The sequence below is a fragment of the Hyperoodon ampullatus genome (assembly GCF_949752795.1).
Source record: "Hyperoodon ampullatus genome assembly, chromosome: 5".
Classification (NCBI taxonomy): Eukaryota; Metazoa; Chordata; class Mammalia; order Artiodactyla; family Ziphiidae; genus Hyperoodon; species Hyperoodon ampullatus.
This window is the reverse complement of record NC_136918.1, coordinates 145,152,554-145,165,593: the sequence shown is the minus strand read 5'-3', so window position 1 is coordinate 145,165,593 and position 13,040 is coordinate 145,152,554.

Sequence of the window (13,040 nt, the reverse complement as noted above, 5' to 3'; positions counted from 1 at the left end):
CCACCGCCATGAGGTGAAGGCACTGGGCCCGTGGCATAGGACGCCGGATACGCCTGTGCAGCGGGGCAACAGCTGCTTCTGCCCTTGCAGCCTGTGCCCGGAAGTCGCCCTTGCACTGCCCTCTGTCCCTGGGATTCTTCTTCAATGTTGTCTCAGCTCTGCAGCCACCTCCTTTTCCGGAGCCACAGCACTGCCACCCTGGGCTGTCTCCACGCTGTGCCTCCCTGCATCTCCAGGGGGCTCAGAGCGCCCACAGGGATGAGAAGAACACTCTGGGCAGTCCCGACACGTGCACTTTCCTGCCCAACCTGATGGCAGACTTGGGCTCACATGTCTCGCCCTGGCCATGACCCACCGACAGGGTGGATGAGGAAGGGAGCAGCGTGGCCCTTCCGTTCCCGCACCACTGCTCCTGCCGGCCTCCTTGGCAACCCCTCCCTTTAGAGCTGGCCCTCCTCCCCGCCCTCTCAGCCACCCATTCCTGTGCCCCACCCACGGCCGCCAGCACCACATGCAGGCTCTGCTGGCCGCATCCCCTGGGCTCAACTGGAGCGGTGGTCTGCTCCTGGGAGGGGAAGACCCCTGCACAGCACACAAGGTGGGGGGGGGGGAATGAAAGGGGCTTCCAGCCCCTCCCCTTGGCCCAGATCCTCCCTGAGGACCACCCTGAGCTCAAACAGTCCAGGGCCCCCACCCTGGACTCCACATCAGCATAGCTCTCAAGGGCTCTGTTTCTGAGGATGCTGTATGTTTTGGTCACAAAGGTTTGCAGAGACGGCTCAGGTCAACCTGTCCTTGGGCCTCTCCCCTCCCCCCACCGCAGCCCGGGGCATCGCAGGGTCTCCCGTCTCTCGGGGATGGCTGTCCTTCCTTGTCTGACCCTTGTCTGACCCCAACCTTGAGAACCATTGTTTCATGCATTTTGTCTCTCCTGGGTTTTTCAGTTGTTCCCAGCAAGAGGGCAAATTTGGTCTCTATTCCTCCATCATGGCTGGAAGTGAATTCCCTTGTTTGAATTGTCATACCTCCCCATTCTGTATTGTGGAGAGATCTCCTCAAACCCAGAAGTTCCTGAGAGCTGAGTCTGTGGGTGTCCTTGGCTCCCCCTGTGTCCACGTGGGTCCTGCTGGGATGTCCTTCTCTGACTTAAAGCAGGGGTGGCCTGGCCTGGCATGCCCCACACGGAGCCCAGCCTCTCCTGGACCCCATGAGCCTGGCCCAGTCCCGCTCCCTGCCTTGCGGACTCTGTGCCAGTGGAGGCTCCATGCTCTGAAGATTTCACGCTCTGATGACTTTTGCCTTTTTTTTTAAAGATTTTTTTTTTTTTGATGTGGACCATTTTTAAAGTCTTTATTGAATTTGTTACAATATTGCTTCTGTTTTATGCTTTGATTTTTTTGTCCCCAAGGCATGTGGGATCATAGCTCCCCGACCAGGGATCAAACCCACACCCCGTTCACTGGAAGGCAAAGTCTTAACCACTGGACCACAAGGGAAGTCCCTCTGATGGCTTTTGGTTTAGATGGCTTCTTGCTAACAGCTTCCCCCCAGGCCAGGAGGACCCTCCCCAACCACCAGGCTGGGATGCACTACCATCCTACCCAGGAGGTGTCCCTCCCTGCCCCACTCACCCCCGGCTCCCTGCCTGGCACCTCCTTGGGCCTCCAGGGTGGTCCTGGTCACGATTTGCTGTGCTGAAACTTCTCACCTTGCTTTCTCACCCAGTAATACAATCCTGAGCTCGTGGGGGGGTTAGAGGTTCGGTCCTTTCCTCAAGGAGAGACAGACACACAGAGCCCGCACACTGGCTATCACTGGTGAGGGTGCTGCACAGATGCTTGAAGAGGGGAAGCAACGCAAGGAGCTGGGGGAGGGCTTCTGGGTTAATGTGTGACTGGACGCTTCAGGGAGGAGGTGGCATTTGAGCAAAAGTAGAAGGCAGGAGGGAGCCTGTGGGCACAAAGCGGGGCAGGGAGCCTGGGGGACCGGCCTGAGTCAGGTGATGCCGAGGAACCTGAGGAGGCCAGAGGCCAGCGTCAAGGTCAGGACTGTGATGCTGATGCGGAGGGTGGGGGGTTGGAGGGTGTGGGGACGACTGACGACCTGCCCGCTCAGGTAGCTCCGGCTGTAGTAGACACACTCGGGCACAGACGGCGAGCGCTCCACGCAGCCATTCGGGATCCCAGGCTTCTGGGGTCTGCAGTGCCAGGACTCCCCTGGGTGCCTCCACTGTCTGATGGGGAGGGATGGGCCAGGCCTGGAGTGGGCATCCCCCTGCTGCCCACTTTCCATGGGGCCATCGAGTGCAGGGGCCTGGGAGGCGGGGCTCTGGTGGGGGCAGCTGCAGTGCACTCTAGCAGAGGCTGGGAACGTGGCTCTCAGCGCAGAGCTCACCATCTGTGCCACGAGGTGAGGGGGTGGGGCAGGGGTCGCCAAGAAGAGGCCAGATTCTGGGTGCGTTTCGGGGGTAGAACCAACATGTGTTGACAGCTTGGACGCTGGGCGAGCAAGAAAGAGGTGTGGAGAGTGGGTCCCAGGCTCGCGCATGAGTGAGGGGCCAGGGGGACAGCTGCTCCCTCCGGTGGCCTTGGGGAGGGGGGCAGACGCTTATCTTGGACTTGCTGGCTTGGAGGTGCCTGTTAGCATCTAGATGCAGAGGCCTCGATGGCAGTTGGGTGCTGTGATGGTTAATTTTATGTGTCAACTTGACTGGGTCATGGGGTGCCCAGGTCTTTGGTCCAACGTTATTCTGGGTATTTCTGGATGAGATTAACATTTAAATCTGTGGACTGAGATTGTCCTCCTCGATGTGGGTGGGCCTCGTCCCATCAGACTGACCTCCCCAAGTTAGAAAGGATTCTCCTGCCGGACGTCCTCTGAAACAGGATATCAACCCTTCTCCACCCTTGACGTGAGCTAAAGCATCCACTCCCGTGAGTCCCAGCCCGCCGACCCACCCCACAGGTCTTGGGACTTGTCAGCCTCCCTGGTCACATAGGCCAATCCTTGTAAGACCTCTTTCTCTGTATATACAGCCTGTTGTTTCTGAGGAGCCCTGACCAACACAGGTGCGCCTGCGGGAGTCCAGGGAGAGGTGTAGGCGGCAAACCTTGAGTTGGTTAATCACCCCCAACAAGGTGGGTCCCCGGGAGGCACTGCAGGCAAGTGAAGAGAGGAGAGCTCGGCTGAGGCCAGCAGACCAGGGACAGGGGCGCGGCCAGCTGGGCAAGCTGTGCTGGGAGATGTTGGCCTCGCGGCGGCCACCCAGCAGCGCTGTTCCCATCCTGGTCACGGCCCGGTCATTGTTTCCCGTGCTCCTTCTGCAGACAGCATGACGGTTGCCCAGGACCTCATGCCATTTCTTCCGTCTCGGCCCGAAGCAGGTCTGCGGGATGGAAGGACTCGCCTATTCGTCACCCGGCGGTGCGTGGACTCGCTCCAGCTGGCCCCGTGTGGGAGTTCAGCTCATCGTCTTAAGATGATAAACTGAGCAAAGTCTTACGACCCAATAACTCCTAGAACCTCCTGTGTCCACCCCGGTCGATGAGCTGAGGCTGCATTAAAGTTCCTGGATGCCCGCCCGTTTGGTTACTAGGCTTTTGTCTGTTACCATCCAGGCTGCGGAGCCAAGTTGGCGTCTGAAGGATGTTTTTCTGTTTAATGGACAGTCTCTGGAGGGCTGCAATCTTCCTTCTAGGTTTCCCCTCCCTGGGGCACTTTCTTTGCCAATCGTTTTCCTGCCATGAGGTCCTCGGGGTCCCCAGGCACCTGCAGCTCAGAACATCCTGTCTTTTGTTTTGTTTTGGTTCTTTTTTTGCACAGGTGGAAAATGCTTTATACTTCCCCTGAGCTGATGAAATTCCACGTATGGATGAAATTATTTCGGAATATGCACAAAAAATACCAAAAAAACAGGACCGCCACCCAGCAGGACGGCTGCAAAACACATCACTATGTTATTAAGAAAGGTGTCAGAACAGCCAAGTTGGATCATCTGATTGAGTTCACAGAAAAAGTGGGGGAGTTTGTGCAGAAGGACAGTCGTCATGTTGTTATGCTTTGTAACAAGGAATTCAGGACACTCATGATCCAAGACATCAGTGCCAGCGGTCCACAGTACCAGGGGTCATGATGACTGTGCAGTGGGTGACAGGTGGCCACAAAGTGGTCACAGGCCATCAATGTCAGGTGAAAGATGTCCAACACTGCAAAGAATATGAGAAAATAAATCTGTGTGATGCATTCTTCATAGCTAATAACTTTGCTCTGTGTCTGGACGAAACATCCTCTCTTAAACGACCCACAGCCAGGGTCCAGGGTCTTGCCCTTGGAGGAATGGAATTAATTTGAGGTTGTATGTAATGAAACAGTTATATATCTACATAAAGTTAAGGCTAAGCCCTGCAACAACATTTCTAATACAATCCCCACTTAAGGGTGGGTGGATTTACCTACCGAGAGGGAGGTGCAGCCCAGGGGGGCACGAGCAAGCTCTGGTCCCATCACCACAGCACCAGCATGCACGCCTGCCTTGTGGGCAGGAGGGGTGGGGTCTCCCTGAAGTCTACCAGCTTCTGAGGATCCCTCATGTATTCCATGGGCAGGGAATTCACCTTGCACCGTGAACCAGAAAAGTGTCCAAGATATAAAGAGCTGAATGTAAAAATCAAATACAGACGTAAACACAGAGTAACTTACACCCTTATGGTAACTACTGAGGGTAAAGGCATAAATCAGGGTGGGAAGAAAAACTGACAGATTGAAACAAACAACAGCAAAAACCCAAACAAAGTTAAAAGGCATATGACCAACTGCGAGAAATATTTGCGGCAAGTAGAGCAAACAAAGGGTTAACGCCTTGCTATTTAAAGGACGTCTATATATCAATTTTAAAAAGACAGACTAAGAAACAACAGATGATAAGGCAACAGGCAATTAACAAGAAGAATAGCAAGTGGTCAATTATGTGAAAATAGCTCAACACCATCGATAAAACTGTAAATTAAAAGAATAACAATACACCGTGTTTCAGTGATCAGATGAGCAGGCGTTAAAAAGGATGTCATTCCTGGTGTGGAGGGAACCTGGGGGACATTGGAGCTTTTGTCCCTTGTTTCTGTGGGATACATTGATAGAATCCACCAAAAAATCTCTGTGACTTCTTAGAATTTATCCTGAGGATATAATGAGAGATGTGCCCCCAAATATCTGTCCAACCGTGTTTTCACAGCGTTCTTATTACAGCTAAAATCAGAACAAATAAGTGCTCAACAGTAAAGGATCAATCCACAAATTTTATTTATTCAAAACAATGTCATTCTCAACACTATTACAGTGACCCAGTAGATCTACATTTTTGATCTTTTTTTAAATTTTTTATTTATTTTGTTTTGTTTGTTTTTTGCAGTACGCGGGCCTCTCACTGTTGTGGCCTCTCCCATTGCGGAGCACAGGCTCCGGACGCGCAGGCTCAGCGGCCATGGCTCACGGGCCCAGCCGCTCCGCGGCATGTGGGATCTTCCTGGACAGAGGCACGAACCCGCGTCCCCTGCATCGGCAGGCGGACTCTCAACCACCACACCACCAGGGAAGCCCTACATTATTGATCTTGAAAACTGCTAGTGATATAGTTATTTCATGAAACATTGTATAGGATAGACCACATATGGCATCCCCAGACTTCTACGGGACAGTGTGCATAGTTTTGTGTGTTTGTGCAGATACAGATATGTCAGTCGTTTTTCTGTGTGATGGAGCTGTGTCTTTTGCTACTTTTTGTTTATTAATTGTGTGTTTTTATGCAATTAATAGGTAGAGCTTGTATAGCAAAAGTGACAATGTTTCCTGTATTCCACGTCCCGGGTCTCAGTTCTCTGGAAGCATGGTTTGGACAGCCAGCCTCTGCAGTCCGCTGTCCCATCACCTGCTCCGAGTGGAGCCTCCTGGAGGGAGAGACCCGGCAATCTCCCTGGGCTGGAGGACCTGCAGTTGAGTAAAGGCTCCGCTCCAAGCACGTCCAACTGGAGTCTGAGCACCTGCTGTGTGCTCAGACACCCCCGGGACGGAATGTTCTGGAGCGGCCGCAGCAGGTCAGAGCGGGAGCTCTGGCAGACACCCACCGTCCAGATCCCAGGATGGAGAGGGACCGTGGCGAGTGTGACAGAGCCTCCGCGAAGCAGAGTTAATCCATCGCTGCCGGGAAACCACCGCAATGACAGGGTGTTCAGAACAAAAACTCGGTGTCCGGGAAGAATGTTTCTAAATCAGCTCCCGTTGCGGAACAGAAGCTAACATCAGGAGGTAAACAGAAAACAGGGAGGCTGAGCGATATTTCAGGATGAAGGTGTGAGAGGAAACCTAACCGCTCACTGGGTGCACTGGGGTAGGCTGCCCGCAGAAACAAACAGACCCCAAAATGTTCAAAGGCACAAACACAGAGAAGTGTATTTACTGCCTGAGTAAAAAGTGGAAAGAGGCTCTAGGTGATGGGGCGGGCAGGGCGGGGGCTGGAGGTCTGAGTAGAGGTCCAGAGGATCCCTCCTCCAGGCAGGCATTCAGGGACCAGCTACTAGAGGCTCCTCTGTCTCCCCAGGGCCACCGGGCTGCTGCAGGGAAGAGGGGAGGGAGCGGCCTCTGCAAGTGCTGCATCCCTGCTGCTCAGCTGTCAGCTGGAACTCAGTCAGAGCCCACCGGCCACAAGGAGTCTGGGCGATGTACCCAGACGGTGGACCAGGAGGAGGGCGGCTGGGTCTGTGAAGCAGCGCCTGCATGCATGGTTGACAGATGACTATTTATACACTTGAGAAGTTTCAGTGCTTTCTAGAATAAAAATGATTAAGACGAGTTTGGATTTGGCAATGACACAGGTACAAATTCATACAGACGCAGTGGGTCACCTTAACTCTGCCACTGACAGCAAGAAACAAGGGAATTTCTAGACACACATTTGGCACTTACAAACTATTTTTTTTTCCTTTAAATCAGCAAATACAGGTAGTATTGTTATTTTATGAGCATACAGAGAAACATAATTATTTTAGACTCAAAAATTACTGAAAGTATTATCTATGTGGTTCTTTTCAACCAAAATTAATGTAAACACTGTAAAAACGTTGAATTGGAGATGCGGTTTCTAAAAAGAACTTCTGTGGCTAACATTGCATTTCTTTGAATGGCTTTTAGTTTTTTTAAACAAATTTTCCTGTTTTTCTTCCAGTGTGCTTTCCTGGTATTTTTATTATTATTATTATTATTTTAATTTTGATCCCTGCACAGCTTTGGTCTAATCACACTCATTTTTCTAAATTCTTTTGTAATCGAACACTGCATTTTCAGTTTGTACAAAAACTATGTGAAAGTTACCTCAACGAGCGAGTCTAAATGTTCACCAGATGGGCCGATGTCTGGCGTTCTCTGCAGAGAGCGTCCGAATCCTGCCCAGATGGTCGTGATATTTCCTGACAACGGGCTGCATGGGGGCAAGGTGGGCGGATCGTCTGTCTCATAGTTGCCAACATCAAGAAATGAAGAGAATTTCAAAGCAAGGAGGAGAAACCAGTGCTCTCATCTAAGTTGCTCTCAATTTGAAGGACATTCGGTGGGAAAGCCTGATCAGAAGAAGATAAATTTAGTTTGTAAGCATAATAATTACCTTATTATTAATCGGTGACAATTTCCACTCAACATGCTTTTAATATGGAGAACCCAAAATAAAATTTAAAACTGCAGCCATCGAATATGGAATTTTCCTTGCAAGTTATTTCTTACCAAAGGAATATATCATCTAGTGATGGGAACTTATTTTAGGGGTTTGCTTTCTTTTCACAGTGGAATGCTTGGGGTCCACAACCAGCTTGAGAAAGCCATCTCATGGTTTTAGTGTAGCAGACAGCCAGTTCTTCAGTCTTAGGGATTTTTAGATGTTGAAATGTATTCTGCAGAAAAACCTTGAAAGTTAGCCATCCAACCTCATGTTGGCCTAAGAAACGTAATCTTTAGTGAAAAGATAAAAACAACTCTGAAATCCTATTTTATCGAGCTCCTCTGATTGTAAAACTACATAATCACAAAATGGAAGTGTCTTTTTTGCTACTGCTTCTGGCTATCCAGCCTTCACCACCATCGGGTTTGGATACAAAATAAAAAAGACCAGCCTGAAAGGGGTGACACACGCAGACAATATTTCTTACTCTCATCACATTTTGGGTAAAATAAACACCTAATATTTTGAGAACAATTTTGGAGGTGTTAATTTTATTTTTAAGTTTTAAGTAATTAGCTTTTGCATTTGCTGCTAGCGTATTCTCCTGTCTCTAAGCAATATGTACCAAGCGCCACCGCGCACAGATCACTGAGTGACGCAGGGGTGCCTTGCACACCCCGCCCCGCCCCTCCGTCACCCATCGCCTTGCTTAGTGCTTACCACTCGCTGTTAAACACACCTGCGCCTCTGTCGTTTGCTCTATCAATTGTAAATAATGTCTTTTAGCCCCTGGCTGTAAAGATGAGGAAATCAGCACACTTTTCCTATTTCCCAGTTCCTTGCTCCTTTTCACTCCACACCATTGTTAGCATTACAGTTTCTCTGTGGTCAGAAATTTATGACCTTACATTCTTACAAACTTGTCCTAGCCATATTTGGTAATGTTTTAAAGTTCGTTTCTTAGTTGGCTGCAGTTTACATTCTAGCTTGTAGGAATAACATCTCCTGAGCTTTTGCACTGAAAAGTGGTTAATTGGCTTTCACTTATGACAATTTAGCTGGATATAAAACTGCGTTCACACTGTCTTTCCCTGAGGATCTCAGGGGTGTCACTCTGTTATCATTTGGTGTCAGTTACTGTTGTGAAGAAGTCTGAGCGCAGACTGATTCTTTTTCTTTTTATAACTAACTTCATATTCTTACTGGGCTGCTGAGCAAAGATTTGTTTTTTAATTATTCTAAGTCTAGTAAATTCCCAGGTATCTTAGTATTGACAATATCGTGGGGTGTTCATTTTTCTTGAGATCTAATGTGACTTCTTTAATCCATAAATTTAAGTCTTCTTTTATTATGAAGAGTATTCTTTTTTTTTTTTTTTTTTTTTTGCGGTACACGGGCCTCTCACTGTTGTGGCCTCTCCCGTTGCGGAGCACAGGCTCCAGGCGTGAAGGCTCAGCGGCCATGGCTCACGGGCCCAGCCGCTCTGCAGCATGTGGGATATTCCCAGACCGGGGCACGAACCCATGTCCCCTGCATCGACAGGCGGACTCTCAACCACTGCGCCACCAGGGAAGCCCTATTATGAAGAGTATTCTTGAATTATATGCCTCAACATTTGTTCTGTCCCACTGGTGTAATTTTCCTCCTCTGGGGCTCCAATTGTGCACACACTGAACCTCTTTTGACGGTCTTCACATTGAGCATTTTCCCTCAATTGCTTTTTTAAAGAATACATTATGTTATGGAAGAGTTCAAACATGTTACACAGAGTTATATAATACACTTCTGTGTACCCGACACTGCAATACTCATTAACTTCCTCCCATTCCTGATAATCTATTCTTCCACTTATGTCTCACCCTCACTCAATTATTATTACTATTTTAGCCTTTTACGTATGTTTATGTACATTGAAACGCACAAATCTTAGCTGTACAAATTTTAATAGACACTTTTAGAGCAGTTTTAGTTTCATAGCAAAATTGAGTGAAAAATACAGATAGTTCATATACTCCCTGCCCCCGCACATGCACAGCCTCCACCATCATCAATATCTCCCACCAGATGGTACATTTGTTATTATTGATGACCCTACATTGACACATCATTATCACCCAAATTCCATAGTTTACATTAGGGTTCACTCTTGGTGTTGTACATTCTATTGGTTTTGACAGATGTATAATGACATATAGCCACCACTACAATATCATACAGAGTAGTTTCTCTGCCCAAAAAATACTCTGTGCTCCACCTATACATCCCTCCCCCACCCCAATCCCTGGCAACCACTGATCTTTTTACTGTCTTCATAGTTTTACCCTTTCTAGGATGTCATATGGTTGGAATTACACAGTATGTAGCCTTCTCAGATTGGCTTCTTTTACTTAGTAATATGCAGTTAGGGCTCCCTCATGTCTTTTCATTGTTTGATAGCTCATTTCTTTTTAGTGCTGAATAATATTCCATTGTCTGGTTGGACCACAGTTTATTTATCCATTAACTTACTGAAGGACATCTTGGTTGCTTCCAAGTTTGGGCAATTATGAATAAAGTTGCTATAAACATCCACGTGCAGGTTTTTTATGGACATAAGTTGTTAATTTCTTTGTGTAAATATCAAGGAGCATGATTGCTGGATTGTACGGTAAGACTATAGTTACTTTATAAGAAACCACCAAACTGTCTTCCAAAGTGGCTGCACCATTCTGCATTCCCATCAGCAGTGATGAGAGTTCCTATTGCTCCACAGCCTCACCAGCATTTGGTGTTGTCAGTGTTCTGGATTTTGGCCATTCTGATAGGTATGTAGTGATATTTTGTTGTTGTTTTCATTTGCATTTCCCTGATGACATAAGATGTGGGACATCTTTAAATATGTTTATTTACCATCTGTATATCTTATATGGTGAAGTGTCGGTTAAGGTCTTTGGCTTATTTTTAAATCAGATTGTTCATTTTCTTATTTTTAAATTTTAAGTGTTCTTTGTATATTGTGGATAACAGTCCTTTATTAGATATGTGTTTTGCAAATATTCTCTCCCAGTCTTTGGGTTGTCTTTCTATTCTTGACAGTGTCTTTTGCAGAGCAGAAAATTTTAATTTTAATGAAGTCCACCAATTATTTCTTTTGTGGATCATGTCTTTGGTGTTTATCTAAAAAGTCATTGCCAAACCCAAGGCCATCCAGGTTTTCTCCTATGTTATCTTCTAGGAGTTTTATAGTTTTGCATTTTATATTTAGGTCAGTCCTCCATTGTAAGTTAATTTTTGTGAAGGGTGTAAGGTCTGTGTCTAGATTCATTTTTTTGTGTGTCATATCCATTTGTTCCAGCGTCATTTGTTGAAAAGACTATCTTTGCCCCATTTCATTGCATTTGCTTCTTTATTAAAGGGGAGTTGACTGTATTTATGTGGGTCTATTTCTGGGCTCTCTATTCTGTTCCACTGATCTATTTGTCTATTCTTTCGCTGGAGCTTAGGAAGTCTTGAAGCACAGTAAGTCTTGAAGTTGGATAGTGTCAGTCCTCTGAATTTGTCCTTCTACTTCAATATTGTATTGGCTGTTCTGGGTCTTTTTTCCTCTCTTATGTAAACTTTAGAACCAGTTTGTTGATAGTGCCAAAATAACTTGCTGGGATTTTTATTGGGATTTCACTGAGTCTATAGATCAAGTTGGGAAGAAATGATATCTTGACAACATTGAATCTTCCTATCCATGAACATGGACTATATTGCCATTTCTTTAATTCTTTGATTTCTTTCATCAGAACTTTGTAGTTTTCTTCATATAGATATTTGTATGAATTTTGTTAGATTTATACCTAAATATTTTGTTTTGGGGGGTGTTAATGTAAATAGTGTTTTTAATTTCAAACTTCACTTGTTCATTGCTGGTATATAGGAAAACAGTTGACATCTGTACGTTAATCTTGTAAGCTGCAACCTTCCTATAATCACTTATTAGTTCCAGGGTGCTTTTTTATGTCAATTCTTTTTAATTTTCTACCTAGACACTCAGGTCATCTGGTAATAGCTTTATTTCTTCTTTCCCAATCTCTATACCTTTTATTTCCTCTTCTTATCTTACCACATTAGGTGAGACTTCTGGTCTGATATTAAAAGGAGGTGAGACGTCCACCCTTGCCTTGTACCTGATCTTAGTAGGAAAGCTTCAAGTTTCCCACCACGAAGTATGATGTTAGCTGTAGGATTTTTGTGGATGTTCTTTATCCTGTTGAGGAAGTTCTCCTCTACTGACAGTTTACTGAGTGTTTATCATGAACAGATATTGGATTTTGTCAAATACTTTTTCTGCATCTATTGACATGATCATGTGACTTTTCTTCCTGTTGGTGTGATAGATTACATTAATTGATTTTAGAATACTGAACCAGCCCACTTTGGATCACTGCCTAGCACCTTCATGGACTTGCTTTCATGTATCATTCAGTTTATAGTTGTCATCTGTGAAAGGACAGTCTGATTAGGAGCTACCTGGCCATGACTGGAAGCAGAACAAGTTATATCTCATTCTTTTGTTCACAAGGAGAGAAATATTTTAAAATATTAAGGCAAGGGGCTTCCCTGGTGGCACAGTGGTTGAGAATCTTCCTGCCAATGCAGGGGACACGGGTTCGATCCCTGGTCGGGGAAGATCCCACATGCCACAGAGCAACTAAGCCCATGCGCCACAAATACTGAGCCTGTTCTCTAGAGGCCGCAAGCCACAACTACTGAGCCCATGTGTTGCAACTACTGAAGCCCACGCTCCTAGAGCCTGTGCTCTGCAACAAGAGAAGCCACCACGATGAGAAGCCTGTGCACTGCAACAAAGAGTAGCCCCCGCTCCCTGCAGCTAGAGAAAGCCCGCGTGCAGCAACGAAGACCCAACACAGCCAAAAATAAAATTAATTAATTAATTTAAAAAAATATATTAAGGAGGGCTTCCCTGGTAGCGCAGTGGTTGAGAGTCCGCCTGCCAATGCAGGGGACGCAGGTTCGTGCCCCGGTCCAGGAGGATCCCACATGCGTGGAGCGGCTGGGCCTGCGCGCCCGGAGCCTGTGCTCCGCAACGGGAGAGACCACAACAGTGAGAGGCCCGCGTAACGCAAAATATATATATATATATATAAAGGCAAAAACAGCAGAGGAATAATCAGACATATCCTGAAATCCCTGAGAAGAATCACATTCCCTGATCAAATTTTTATAAGTCTACATTAAAATTTCTTCAGATGCAAACAAGTAGCGCACATTTTATTTTTAATGTTGAAAACAGTTCACTGATTTATATTTAGACTGGCAACTAAATCATCTTCTTGCAAACAACAGGAAA